This window comes from Leuciscus leuciscus, assembly GCF_965113295.1.
Source record: "Leuciscus leuciscus genome assembly, chromosome: 14".
NCBI lineage: Eukaryota > Metazoa > Chordata > Actinopteri > Cypriniformes > Leuciscidae > Leuciscus > Leuciscus leuciscus.
Genome location: NC_138738.1, coordinates 35,429,395 through 35,443,343, shown reverse-complemented (window position 1 = coordinate 35,443,343; position 13,949 = coordinate 35,429,395).

The following is a 13,949-nucleotide window of genomic DNA, read 5'->3' as shown; positions in this document are numbered from 1 at the left end:
ATTACCCCATCACTGGCCTGGGACATCCACCGTGGCCCGGTGGCCAATAATATTATATGGTATATTATATAATATATATATATATATATATATATATATATATATATATATATATATATATATATATATGGTATTCATCATGGTATTATGTTCTTGACTAATTTTGACAATTGAACAGACTATTGTGCATGTGATGACTTATACAATGAAATGACGCTGACACGTTTTGGAGCGAACAACCATTAGACTGAGAATCAACAATCAATTTAGATCAACAAGATCTATTCACTTGGAAATTGTGCTAAATGTAGGCTACCTGTACTTAATCATTTGAAAAGATGTACTGAGACATTGAGACATGTACTTAGACATTTGCAATTTGATGAAATGAATGAGAAATTCAATTCTGTTGTGAACAATTGCCAAGTGGTTTGGAGGTTTGTCCATGTTGTTTTGAGACATTTCTGTTTCAAGAAATGAGCCAAACCAATGGAGAAAAACTGTAAAAACCAAAATGCTGATTTTTTTATTTATTAGATTGTATCTATTTATGTAGCTGTATCTATTTATCTATCTATCTGTCTGAATAGTCTTATGCCTTTCTGTCTCTCTGTCTGTCCGTGTTTCTATCTTTCTGTCTGTCTCTCTGTATCTTGTAAACATTTAAATCAGCAGAAACCACATGGAATCATATGTTTAAGAAAACACATGTACAAGTACAACAAGCTCTTTCACTCTGGCCCCAGGCCATCGGGACATCCTTATTCTGCAGCTCTGCTTTATGACAACACAACATCTTGAATCTGGCAATGGAGAGATGTACTTTTTCATTTCTCACTGCACCACCTAACCTGCACAAACGTTCTCTCTGCTGCACAGTGAGGAGTGAGTCATTTACATGAGATAAACATTGACCTGTCGACTCCTTTAAAATGAGCAGTCATGCCAGCCCTAGCTAATATTCCACTGCCTTAAAACAACGTCTGGAATATTCAGTGAGAAATGCTAAACTTGGGTCATTAAGATTTTAACTGTAATAAGTGTGTTCGATCTAACAGAACAGCAGTATAGATAACAAGCTGTTTCGGGTGCTGAGGGAAAGTTACAGCCAGATGAAGGATGCAGAGACAGAAGGGAGAAAAGGGTAAAAAAGAGAAAAAGAATTGCGAGGCATGGAGGGATGTTCATGACTGCTGTAGTGTGGCTGCAGGGCTCTCTGAGCGATGCCAAGGCCGTGTCGGGTAACACATTCATTTGTCCACATTTCTTACTTCTGTCCCTCTGGATTCCCCATCCTTCTGTTGCTATATTTTTGCAAAATTTTTTTGTCGATGTCTCCCAAGAGATCTCTATCACAGAGAAATCTGCAGTCCGACAGTTCACTTGGCATGCTTGAAAAGATGATAAGAGAGCCAAAACAGAAAGAAAGGGAGAGAAAATTTGAGGAGGGAAGGAAAGCTGCTTTCTTCACATGAGTTTTGCCTCAGGGTGAACTGTATGAAATATCGCAAAATCTTATATCTCAATCTCACCCTTCCTGTTTTGATTTGTTTTTTTTAAATTCATGTTTCATGCAGTACTGCAGAGAATGTATATCAACAAGTTTTGGTGTCATCAATGAGTCATTTGGATATAAGCAGATATTTATTTGGAGGAGGGGCTGTAAAAGAGTTGTTTTTTACTTGAGTAATAAAGGAGGTTGCTTCCTTTTCATCCAACAGTTCTGTAAACCAATGTTGAAGAAAACCAATAAAAGTATATTCCTGACAGTAAAACACTTTCATCCGTCCTTCTGACCAGACCATAGAGAGTTGTTATGTAATGGATTCAGAAGAAGGACTGATGTTTTCCTGTGGCTCATTTCTTCATTCATTTCGGCTTTGTTTTTAAACTAGTCATTTTTATCACAACTTTCCTCAATAATAAAAGATAAACACACAACCATTTCTAAATGTAATGTTGCAAAATTTTGGGGGGGGGGGAATAACGTGCATTGATGAATTGTGCAGAAGACAATGACCATGTATTGATGAAGTAAAAAAAAAAAAAAAAAAAAGAGTCAGTTTTTATTTGATGTCATTGATACTGACTTATGACCTTGAGTGCATCTGAACATGAAACATAAAAATGCATGTGTATCTGATATAGAGAATATTACAGTTGAAAATTGCAATAGACAAATTGCAATGACTCTCTACGAACCATCTTTTTTTTTTTAAGCTATAAGCACGTGTTCATTACATTAACTATGGATGTTCTTTAACTAATGTTTTAAACCCCAAAAAAGTGTCACAATATTGCCTTTATTTTCAAAAGTATATCTAAAGTATCTTTTTGTAAAACGTTTAGTTTTTTTTTTAATATACATTCCTCTTGTGTTGATGTTTTGAATCTAATACAGTGACATTCATACATTTTTAAAGGGGTCATATCATGAGGAATCTCATTTTCTTTGATCTTTTGAGATAAAAGAGCTTGATGTACATACTGTACATTTTAGAATTCAAAACGTCCTCTCCAGTCTAAAAAGAGTATTTATTGAAACCAAGCAGCAAAAATTACTTGTTCTGAACATCCAAAACATTCTGGAGCCTATTGTGTGAGCAAAAAAACTTGACCTGCCCAATCACAGTGATATCAGAAAAGAAATCAGTTACACTTTATTTTGATGGTCCAGTTCGGATAGTCAGTTAAATATAAGTAACTTTGCAACTTCAGTGTATGTAACTATCCTGTAGAGTATTAGCAGACTGTAGTATGGTTCTCATTCATTGTTAGTTTCCATGGTTCCTAATTAAATTGCGCACCTGTTTCTAGTTTTTTTTAAATTTTAGTTCTCTTTGTTCAGTGTTATCTTTGTATGATGTGGTTGCGTTCTAGTGTTTTGAGTTATATTGCCAATTAAAGCTGCATCCCAATTTAGAGGCTGCATTCTTCGAAGGACTCGAACTTCGAAGGCCACATCTTCGAAGGTCGGACCGAGCGTTGTTAAATGGGATGGTCTAGCCTACAGTGGACTGTTCTTGTCTCCTAGCAATTCTGACAGTCGTTGATAAGCGGTAGTAACGTTTGTACTGGACTTTTTATATTCAACTTCCTAAAAACAAAACAGGGTTCAAAAACCTGTCTAAGGGACTGTTCGTTTTTTATTTAAGGGGCCACCGGAGGAGTTTTGAGATCTGTTGTCAAAAAAGACATGACCCCCCCCCCTTCGCCAGCAATACATTTTTCTATGACCCTCCAAAATGTTTGTGAAAAAAGGCATGACCATCCCCGATAATTTATTGATTAGCCTACTTCTGTACTGGTTTGCGCTTGGCAGAGATGTTCAGATAGCCATTGTTTTTTTGTTTTGTTTTTTTAAACCATAAACTCTTGCTTTCTCATCTTACTAGGGCTGTAACGATAGACCAAACCTACGATTCGGTTCGTATCACGATTTTTGATTTTAGATTTGAAAAAAATCATGTTTTCGGTGCTGATGTTTGTGACTCGTTCAGCATGTGGGTGGGGCTGCCAATAAAGCATCTAAAAGCTGTCACAAAGAACCAGCAAAAGTAATGATTATTAATATGTCAAATATAGCAAGGAAACATTTTAATTGTTTATTAATAAACAAGTGTTTTCTGTGTCGACTGCAAAGATGAAGTTGACGATGCGTCGCGATCTTCTCAGAACGCACCAGAGAGAAATGCACATTTCATAAGCAGAAAGCAGTCTGTTTTCCTTCGTTTTGAATTGTTCTGTTTTAAAGTAGACATTTCAAGCTTTCTATATATTTCTCAGGTCTGTGAGGCAAGTAGCATACCTTACGCTGAGTTTCGGTTCATTTATGAGACAACAGTCCAGTTCACTCGCCCGCGCCTCCGTGATTATCTATTTTCTACTATATTTACTTCTTATTTATTAAATCCAGATGAAACATTGATTAAAATTAAGATAAAATTAATAAAAAAACGAAATTCACTTTAAAGAAAGGCTTTGTCCTTTCTGTTTGAGGTCTCTGTGAAATTTTTAAAGTCGCTTTCAGAGCAGTCATGTCCGTAATGGAGAACTGTCACGCCCGTAACATTGTTTTTTTTTTTTTTTTTCACATAAATGCGAACACGAAAAATAAAATAAAAATAATATTTTATGTTCTGTGGAGGCCGATCTTTATTCATCCGGTGGGTATATATCTTTTGGTTTGCACAGTGTAATTTATAGAAGAATTACTAAAACATATTTTGCCACCAAAAAGTTAAAGATTTTTTTGTGTCACGTCATGTCACATGTGTATTTCCCTCATATTAAATATAAAATTTAATGTGTAGACTGATATTTTTCTAATGTCTTGACTCCTTTATTTTTCTAATGTCTTGACTCCAAAATATTGGTATTAAATGCATTTTCTGAGAATTTATATTTCAAGTTTTGACTGCAAATGTTACGTCTATAACACTGGAATCGCCCAATTTTAACGAATTTATCCTCAACTAGTTTTTGTGGTGTAGGTCTACGTATTTTATTATGTTAACTTAAATAATACTAATAGTAATTTAAAGATGTGGTAGCCCTACATCTTACACATCGTGGAAACAAAATAAGAATGGAACTAAAATATGGTAGTATCGTGCTACAGCGCACATTCTATCAGCTGCACTTCTGGCGCCTCAGTCCCAATACTGTAAAACTCGACGTTCACATCACATGTTAATGCAGTGGTAGAGTTACACTCACAGGACACTGTGCACTTATTCGCAATCACAAAAGTTCATTATTTGCTCGTGCTTTAAAGCTTTGCCGGGTAAACATTTCATTGGCATTCTGTTCTGACATGATGCATTTTTTCTAAGCGCGAACTGAAGTGCGCGCGCACTGTCAAACAGCGCCAAAGTGGATTTTTGTTGGGTCAGACCCATCTGATATCGAAGGGGGGCTGATAACGCGAGATCAACATGGAGCTAAATGGAAAAAAATATCACCAAACAAGCCACTTTGAAATGTTGCTGTTTTCATGTATATAAAAGTTGGGTGACCCTCCCCCTAGACTAAAAAAAGTTGAATGACCCTCCCCTCAACAAAGAATAAAAAGACATGACCCTTAAGATATACTGTAAGTCAACATTTTAACCGCTTAACATATATATTTTTATTATTACATTTGATACATTCGATTATTGGAGTAAGTTGAAACCCAAATCTGACCATTTCTCTCAAAAAATCCTGTTGTCACTGGTGCGCTTACAACAATGGTTCATTGCTGCATTTGAAGGTGCCTTCGTATTGGGACAGGTGTGTCGTGCCATGGTGACACAACTGGCTTTAGAATGCGGCCTTCGAAGGATGCATCCTCTGAATTGAGACACAACTATTGTGTGTTTTTCTGTTAGTTTCTCCATCGTCATGTGTTTACGGCAGCCCTTCGTGACAGAATGCCGAACCAAAAGAAAGAAAAGAACATGGACTTACCGGCTGTCTGTATGCTCTGTTTAAAGCAATAACATCGCTTCCTCGAGGACCACACGTGTGCCTCACTACCTTTCCTGATTGTTCCCTATGCATCTTCTTTTTTTTTTTCTTTTTTTTTTAACTTGTACGAGCAAACAAAAGCACACCTGCCTGTTGATGTTCCTCAGGGGACATTTACCAGATTTGTGGAGTGGGTGCTGGCTAACAACAACTTCCATATGACTGTCTGCCTTGCGGATGAGACCAACACCAGCCCCACTCTGGACCCCAGCCAGACCTTAGCCATGCCCATCATGGACATAAAGCTAGAGCCCACTGTAGATACGGAGCCCAAGCCCGCTTCGAAGCCAGCGCCAGAGCCGAAACTTGAACCAAGCATCACCCCGGCGCCTGAGCCCAACAGTGAATCTGCCCAGGTGTGGCGGCAACATCCACAGTTCCTGTCTGCCTCGCTGCCTGCTGTGAGTTTGTCTGCTTCGGTGCTGTAAGCTCCGTATTAGCCTCGTATTAGCCTCGTATAGCCTCGTATTTCCTTGTTTTGAACCATCATTTACTACAATTTCTAGTTGTTTATACTACTACTAAATACAGCTTACCCAACATCGCTGGCTTCCGTTACTACTAGCGCAACACGCTGGTAATTCGCTAGCCTGTCAACGCGCCACCCGTGTGCGCTCAGCTATTTTTATTTATTTATTTTCTCTCGCGCGCTCGCGCCTTTGAGTTCATAAAAGCTCAGGTGAGTAAGAATCACTCAACAAACACGGTGAGTAATGTCTTGTCCTGTTATTATCATGCGTCGCGTCTGAATGCGTTGTTGTTTTTGGAGCTCTATCGATTTGATTTATAATTCTTGATTTTTCTCTTTAAACTCACTTACAACGAAGATTTTCTACTTTTCCTCACTGAGAAGCACTACTGCTCAAACCTCATTGTTACAACGCGGACTGTTGAGCAGACGCGTCTCAAGCCTATTAGTGATCCAACGCTGCATACTCTTAAAGGTTACGTCCGTGGATCACGGCTGAACGCGTCTTCTCCACACTCACTTACAAACAAACAAACTTATAATATAAATTAGTATTAATATTGATAGCATCACTGGTAGCTTCGTTGCTAACTCACTGTCCATCTGTTAAAATGGCGAATATATCAGATGTAAGTAGTCTACCGTTTGGTGCAGGTGAGGACACATTTGAGCTGCACGCACTGCAGTCTGAGCTGGAAGCTGTTGAGAAACAGATCCACAACCTTTTATTGAGACAGGCCGAGCTGAGAGACCGGTGTTTGGCTCTTGAAACATCACGTGCCGATGCACACAAATCAGTGTTTAACGTTACTAACCCGCTGACTCCGACCGCGTCTACTCCGTGCGTTCCTCAGCATCGGTCGCAATCAGCCATGGTCTCGTTCACTCCGGCTCCAACACGCCACCACGAAGCCTGGGTGGTTCCGCAGCGGAAGACGCGAGTCAGGTTTAGACCAAGACTTTCTCCGACCCTCCCGGTTTTCGAGTTATCCACACAAAACCGCTTCTCCCCTCTACGCGAAACAGAACACGATGCTGTGATCATCGGCGATTCCATCGTTCGGCACGTACACGCTACGTTAGGTAAAAGTAAGGTGCAAAGTCACTGCTTTCCTGGTGCTCGTGTTTCTGAAATCGCTGCTCGCGTTCCCGAGATCCTGAACGGTGACGAGCGCGTCGGAACTGTGGTCCTGCACGCGGGAGTGAACGACATCAGGCTGCGCCAGACGGAGATTCTGAAGAAAGACTTCAGGAATCTATTCGATACGGTACGCAGCACATCGCCTGAAACAACGATCATTGTGTCAGGACCGCTTCCCACGTACCGACTAGGGCATGAAAAGTTCAGCAGATTATTTGCGCTAAATGAATGGTTAATGTCATGGTGCAATGAGCAGAAACTGCTCTTTGTAAATAATTGGAATCTGTTTTGGGAGCGTCCTAGGCTTTTCCGTGCTGATGGCTTACACCCAAACAGATTCGGAGCGGCTCTTCTGTCAGATAACATCTCCAAAATGTTAAATACCCTTTGACTAGTAACCAAAAGTCCAAATCATAGTCTCTGCTGCACCAATTCAACTGATATAAATACTAGTGTAGAACATTGCATAGAAACCGTGTCTATTCCTCGTTTAGTGAGATCAAATAATAAATCTAATGCAGGATCTAGGAAAAATCTAATTGTTATTAAAACAGAAAATGTTGCTATTAGTAAACAAAAAATATTTCTAAAGCTAGGTCTTCTAAACATTAGATCACTCACACCTAAGGCAGTTATTGTAAATGAAATAGTCACAGATAATAGCTTCGATGTACTTTACCTTACTGAAACCTGGCTTAAACCAAATGATTATTTCGGTATTAATGAGTCTACTCCTCCTGGATACTGTTATAAGCATGAGCCCCGTCTGATTGGTCGTGGCGGAGGTGTTGCAACCATTTATAGAGATATTCTAAATGTTACTCAGAAAACGGGTTATAAGTTTATTTCATTTGAAGTACTTGTACTAAATGTTACGCTCTTAGATGTTAGAAAAACATCCCTATTATCTCTAGCCTTGGCTACCGTATATAGACCGCCAGGGCCTTACGCTGATTTCCTAAAAGAGTTTGCAGATTTTCTCTCAGACCTATTAGTCAATGTCGATAAAGCATTAATTGTTGGAGATTTTAACATACACGTAGATAATCCAAATGATGCGTTAGGAGCTGCGTTTACAGATTTATTAAATTCATTTGGGGTCAAGCAAAACGTCACCGGACCAACACATCGTCTTAATCATACACTCGATTTAATTATATCACATGGAACCGATCCAACCGATATAGATATCATTGCACAAAGTGATGAAGTCACTGATCACTACATGGTAACTTGCATATTACGTACTGCTGTAATATGTCATGCAGCGCCGCGTTATCGACCAGGCAGAACAATCCTTCCATCCACCATAGATAATTTCTCATATTGCTTATCTAATCTGTCTCAGCTGCTGCCTGAACCCAAACAAACATATGAACTAGAAGAACTAACTAGCACTATGAGCACCATTCTCTCTAGAACATTGGATGTGGTTGCACCTATTAAATTAAAAAAGGTCAGAGAGAAAAATAAAGCACCATGGTATAACAATACTACGCATGTTTTAAAGAGAGAAACCCGTATTTTAGAGCGTAAATGGAAACAAACTAATTTAGAGGTCTTTAGAATCGCGTGGAAAGACAGTATGTCACGTTATAAAAAGGCCCTAAAAGCGGCCAGGGCTGAGCACCTCCGCAAACTAATAGAAAACAACCAAAATAATCAAAGGTTTTTATTTAACACCGTGGCTAAACTAACAAATAAACAGACGTCACCCGAACAAAATATCCCGTTACAGTTCAGTAGTAATGATTTCATGAACTTCTTCACTGAGAAAATAGAAAGCATCAGAACCACAATTGTAAACGTTCAATCTTCAATCGCGCCTTATAATTCAGCTTCAATTATCACCCCGCAAGAACAATTACAGTGCTTTACAACTATAGAACAAAAAGAGTTAAATAAACTTATCACTTCATCTAAAACAACAACATGTTTATTAGATCCTATACCAACTAAACTACTGAAAGAAGTGTTACCTGTAGTGGAAGAGCCTCTCCTCAATATTATTAACTCGTCTTTATCTCTAGGTCATGTTCCAAGAACATTTAAACTGGCAGTTATAAAACCTCTCATTAAGAAACCACAATTAGATCATAATAATCTAGCAAATTATAGACCCATTTCAAATCTTCCATTTATGTCTAAAATATTAGAAAAAGTGGTGTCCGCTCAACTGGGCTCTTTCTTGCAACAAAATGATATCTATGAAAAGTTTCAGTCAGGATTCAGACCGCATCATAGCACTGAAACTGCGCTCGTTAAAATCACAAATGATTTACTTTTAGCTTCTGACCAAGGCTGTATCTCAATACTAGTTTTACTTGATCTTAGTGCTGCGTTCGATACTATAGATCACACAATACTCTTAGATCGACTACAAAATTATACTGGTGTTCAAGGACAAGCACTAAGCTGGTTCAAATCATACCTATCTGACCGCTACCATTTTGTCTATTTAAATGGAGAAAAATCGATCATAACTCCAGTAAACTATGGAGTGCCGCAGGGATCTGTATTAGGCCCTCTGTTATTTTCAATATATATGATGCCACTTGGAAATATTATAAGGAAACATGGAATTAGTTTCCATTGTTATGCTGATGACACTCAAATATATATTTCATCACGGCCGGATGAAAACGCTAAATTTTCCAAATTGACAGAGTGTGTTAAAGATATAAAAGATTGGATGACGCGTAATTTTCTTTTATTAAATCCAGACAAGACAGAGGTAATACTTATCGGTTCAAAAATCCGCCCACAAAACCTCGCACAATACAACTTTAACATCATAGGATGTCCTGTTACTTTATCCTCTACAGTAAAAGACCTGGGTGTTATACTCGATTGCAACCTGTCTTTTGAAAATCATATTTCATGTTACAAAAACAGCCTTTTTCCACCTTAGAAACATTGCTAAGCTACGTAATATGCTATCAGTTTCTGATGCAGAAAAGTTAGTTCATGCATTCATGACCTCGAGACTGGATTACTGTAATGCCTTATTAGCTGGTTGTCCTGCATCCTCAATAAACAAGCTACAGTTAGTCCAAAATGCCGCCGCTAGAGTTCTTACGAGATCAAGAAAATATGATCATATAACACCGATTTTATCATCACTGCATTGGTTACCTATAAAGTTCCGTATTAATTACAAGGTATTGCTACTGACTTATAAAGCCCTAAACGGCTTAGCTCCAGTCTATTTAACGGATCTTCTATCGCCCTATAATCCATCGCGCTCTTTAAGATCACTAAATTCAAGGCTTTTGGTCATACCTAGGATATCCAGAACCACCAAAGGAGGGAGAGCATTTTCACATTTGGCTCCAAAACTCTGGAATAGTCTTCCTGATACTGTTCGTTGCTCAGACTCGCTCTCCCAGTTTAAAACTAGATTAAAGTCGCATCTCTTCAGCCAGGCATTCATATAATCCTACAGTTCAAACTACAATCCGGCCTCTAGCTCATAAATGCCAGAGGAGAACTGGCCCCCGACTGAGCCTGGGTTCTCCCAAGGTTTTTTTTTTCTCCATTAGGTCACCTGATGGAGTTTTAGGACACCATTAGGTCACTTGATGGAGTTTTTCGGTTCCTTGCCACTGTTGCCTTTGGCATGCTCAGTTGGGGATATTTTGGGGATATTTAAATTAATTTTATCAATCAATAAATTCCTCTTGAAACAAACTTTGTTGTATTATTTAAATTTAATACTGTGAAGCTGCTTTGATACAATCTGTATTGTGAAAAGCGCTATACAAATAAACTTGACTTGACTTGACATCGTTCTGTGTGGAGGGCATTTTAGTGGAGTACGAAGGCATGGGATAGAGCACCGCCCATACTTCCACCACTGAGTGTGAGCTGCACCAGGTCCAAATGCTATTGTTTGAGGAATTGGAAGAGGTTGTTCCCCAAAGTCTCCCTTTCGCCAAGTGTCCTGTGTCTCCGCAGGTCCTGCACAGCTCCAAGTCTCCTTCATCGCTAATGGTCCCACCCAGCCTGTAGTTGCAAAGTTACTTATAGTCAGTGGAATGTCTGTTGGGGGACCATTGAAATAAAGTGTTAGTAGATAATTTCCAGCTTTCCGTGTTGTCACTGTTATACGGTAGGAGGCGCTATGACAGATCTTTTGAAAGAGTACTGAATCTCCTGATCAAAACACACGCAATGAAGATGCAAAAACGAGAGATCTCATATGTAATCATATGCGCATGTAAAGTTCTTGCTATTTGGGATAAGTAGGACCTAATAAGTATAATAACTAAAATTAGTTTTTGTACAGGAAGTAGTTTTTGCAGAAAATGATGTCCTCATGTGAGGACAGTCGGTCTATGATTTACCATATGATGTCCTCATGTGAGGACATAGTACTAGCAATTATGTGAAGTGTCAGTACAAATGAAGTGATAATCTGACAAAATCAGATTTTTTTATAATAGTAATGGTAATGGCCAGCAGAGAGCAGTAGAAGACCACTTATTGGCTCACTTTCATTTTAAACTTCTTGATTTTTACCAGTTTTCTGCACTAAAGCAAACCAGTTTTTCCATGTTAACTCTATAATGCATGCTCACACACACACACACACACACACACACACACACACACACACACACAGACAAATGTTGTTGTTTTTTCAATGGGAATTATTTTTTTTCTAAATATTCCCAAGTTTAGCTAACCACATGGTAGAATAAATAACGTTATATAGTCCCAATGTCCTCAAACGAGTGCTTCACATTTACAATAGAGTGCTACTATTACTAAAATATGTCAAATTTTAATCCCCATATGATGATAGAGACAGTATTGTACATAAATACATTTGTTTCATTCATATAATTTGAATAGATTTTTTTACCTGGGTCATTTTTCTTTCGGGAACTGGTGTAGAAGTGTTTTGCTGATATTCCAGCCATTTTCTTCTCACTGACATTGGTGTAATGTTGTGATATCACCACAGGATGGTGTGGGCAGTGTCCCTAAATGTGGCCAACTGGTCTAAGATTTATAAATTTGACTATCATTGTGTCAAGAGGCAAAAATGTAATGTCCTCATATGAGGACGCAGGGTCTCAGGAGTTAAACATCATATTGTGGCGAGCAGGACGAGGCAGAGGGCTGTGTGAGAACGGCGCGAGGCTGGTGGCGTGATTGCAGCCCCTGTCACATCAAATAAAACATAAACATCAAATAAAATCCAGGCCTAGCCTCTCTTGATCTCCACTGTCGTCGCTCCTCTTTTTATGCTTCCGCTCCTCCTTGAGAGATACGAGACCGGTGCGTCTCACAGATTGATTATCGTCCAGAAAATCTTGTATAGTCTTTCACAAAAACATGATTTTCTCAGTTTTTTGCTCAAAATGTCTCCTTTTTTTATGTTCAGATATTCATACAACAAATTATTCTGGGGGCCATGAAAATTTTGTCAAAATGGTCAAAAACGCTGGCAGTGGCTGGCAAAAAAAAAAAAAAAAAAACGCTGGTGGTGAAAGAGTTAAGCAGACAGTCTTCTAATACTTTAAAGACTGGTAGTTTACATGTTGTTGCAAAGTTAGTTAGTAGACTGTCTAAAGTGGACCATAAAAAGAAATAAAGCATTACCAAGAAATCTGGATCAGTAATATTCTTACAAAGCTCAATGTGACTAAAACGAGTACTAGAAATTTTACTGTTTTTGGTTCAAACAACGTTTTCTGATTGTTCTTGTCATTATTTTAGTGTATGTGTTGCTTTAAAAAAGCTATGACACTACAAATACAGAAAAGCTGTCATTTTAGGTAGTGAAGCAGTTAAAGGGCTTTGGCTTGTGTGCATAGTGGTCGACGTCTGTGCTATCCTTGTTCTCGTCCTTTCACAGCCCACTGGAGGGGCCGGCAGGGTTGGTCACAGACTGATCTTCTGTCCCCTTCTAATGAGTGAGATCACCAAAGCAGATGTCTGCAAGCACAATCTTTTCCCCAAAAAAACACTGCCGTGTTATCAGAGGACAGCCACTCCAGGACTGATAATTCATCTCATTAGCAGAGCCAGGTGATAATGTAGAGCTAAACAAACACAGTGACCTCCACTCGCAGAGAGCTTAGATTCAGATCCTCTCTTTCAGAGCACAAAGTGCTGCCAGGGATTATGGGATAGGTTTGTCAAGTGGAAAGTGTTGCCAAAAGTGGACTATTTTGAGATGTGTTTTGTCCTGTTTGTTCTCTGATGGCAAACTTTTCAACTTTAATGATTCCTAGGGATGGCTGACGCGAAACAGTCGTTCCGAAGCTTTGCGAGATCCCGAAGCGCAGATGTTTCGAAACACTGATCCGAAGCGTGATTCAAAACACCCATGTCACGTGACTATGGCCAAACGAAGCCTCAAAGTGTTTCACTAAGTGTTTCATCAGGTGTGGTCCGCCGAATCAGCGTTTGATTGACACGGTCGGGAACAGACCACACAATCGCGCACATCTGTATAAAAGTGAAATCAACGCATATTGACATCGTGGGTTTTTGTGAGAGGAGTTTGATTTTGAGATTTTTGGTGATAGTGACATAGTGCGATTTGATTAGTTATTGGCTATAGGCTTACATTTAAATTTACACAACACATTGACTGATAGGCTAGAGACAGACAGAGTATACATATAGTGACACATTAATAGATACATAGATATAAATATAGACAGCTAGATTAATAGATAGATACATATATAGATTATAGATACATATATAAATACATAGATAGATTATAAATAGATACATAGATAGATAGATTATATCTAGATACATATCTAGGTACATATCTAGACACATAGATAGATTCATATATATAGA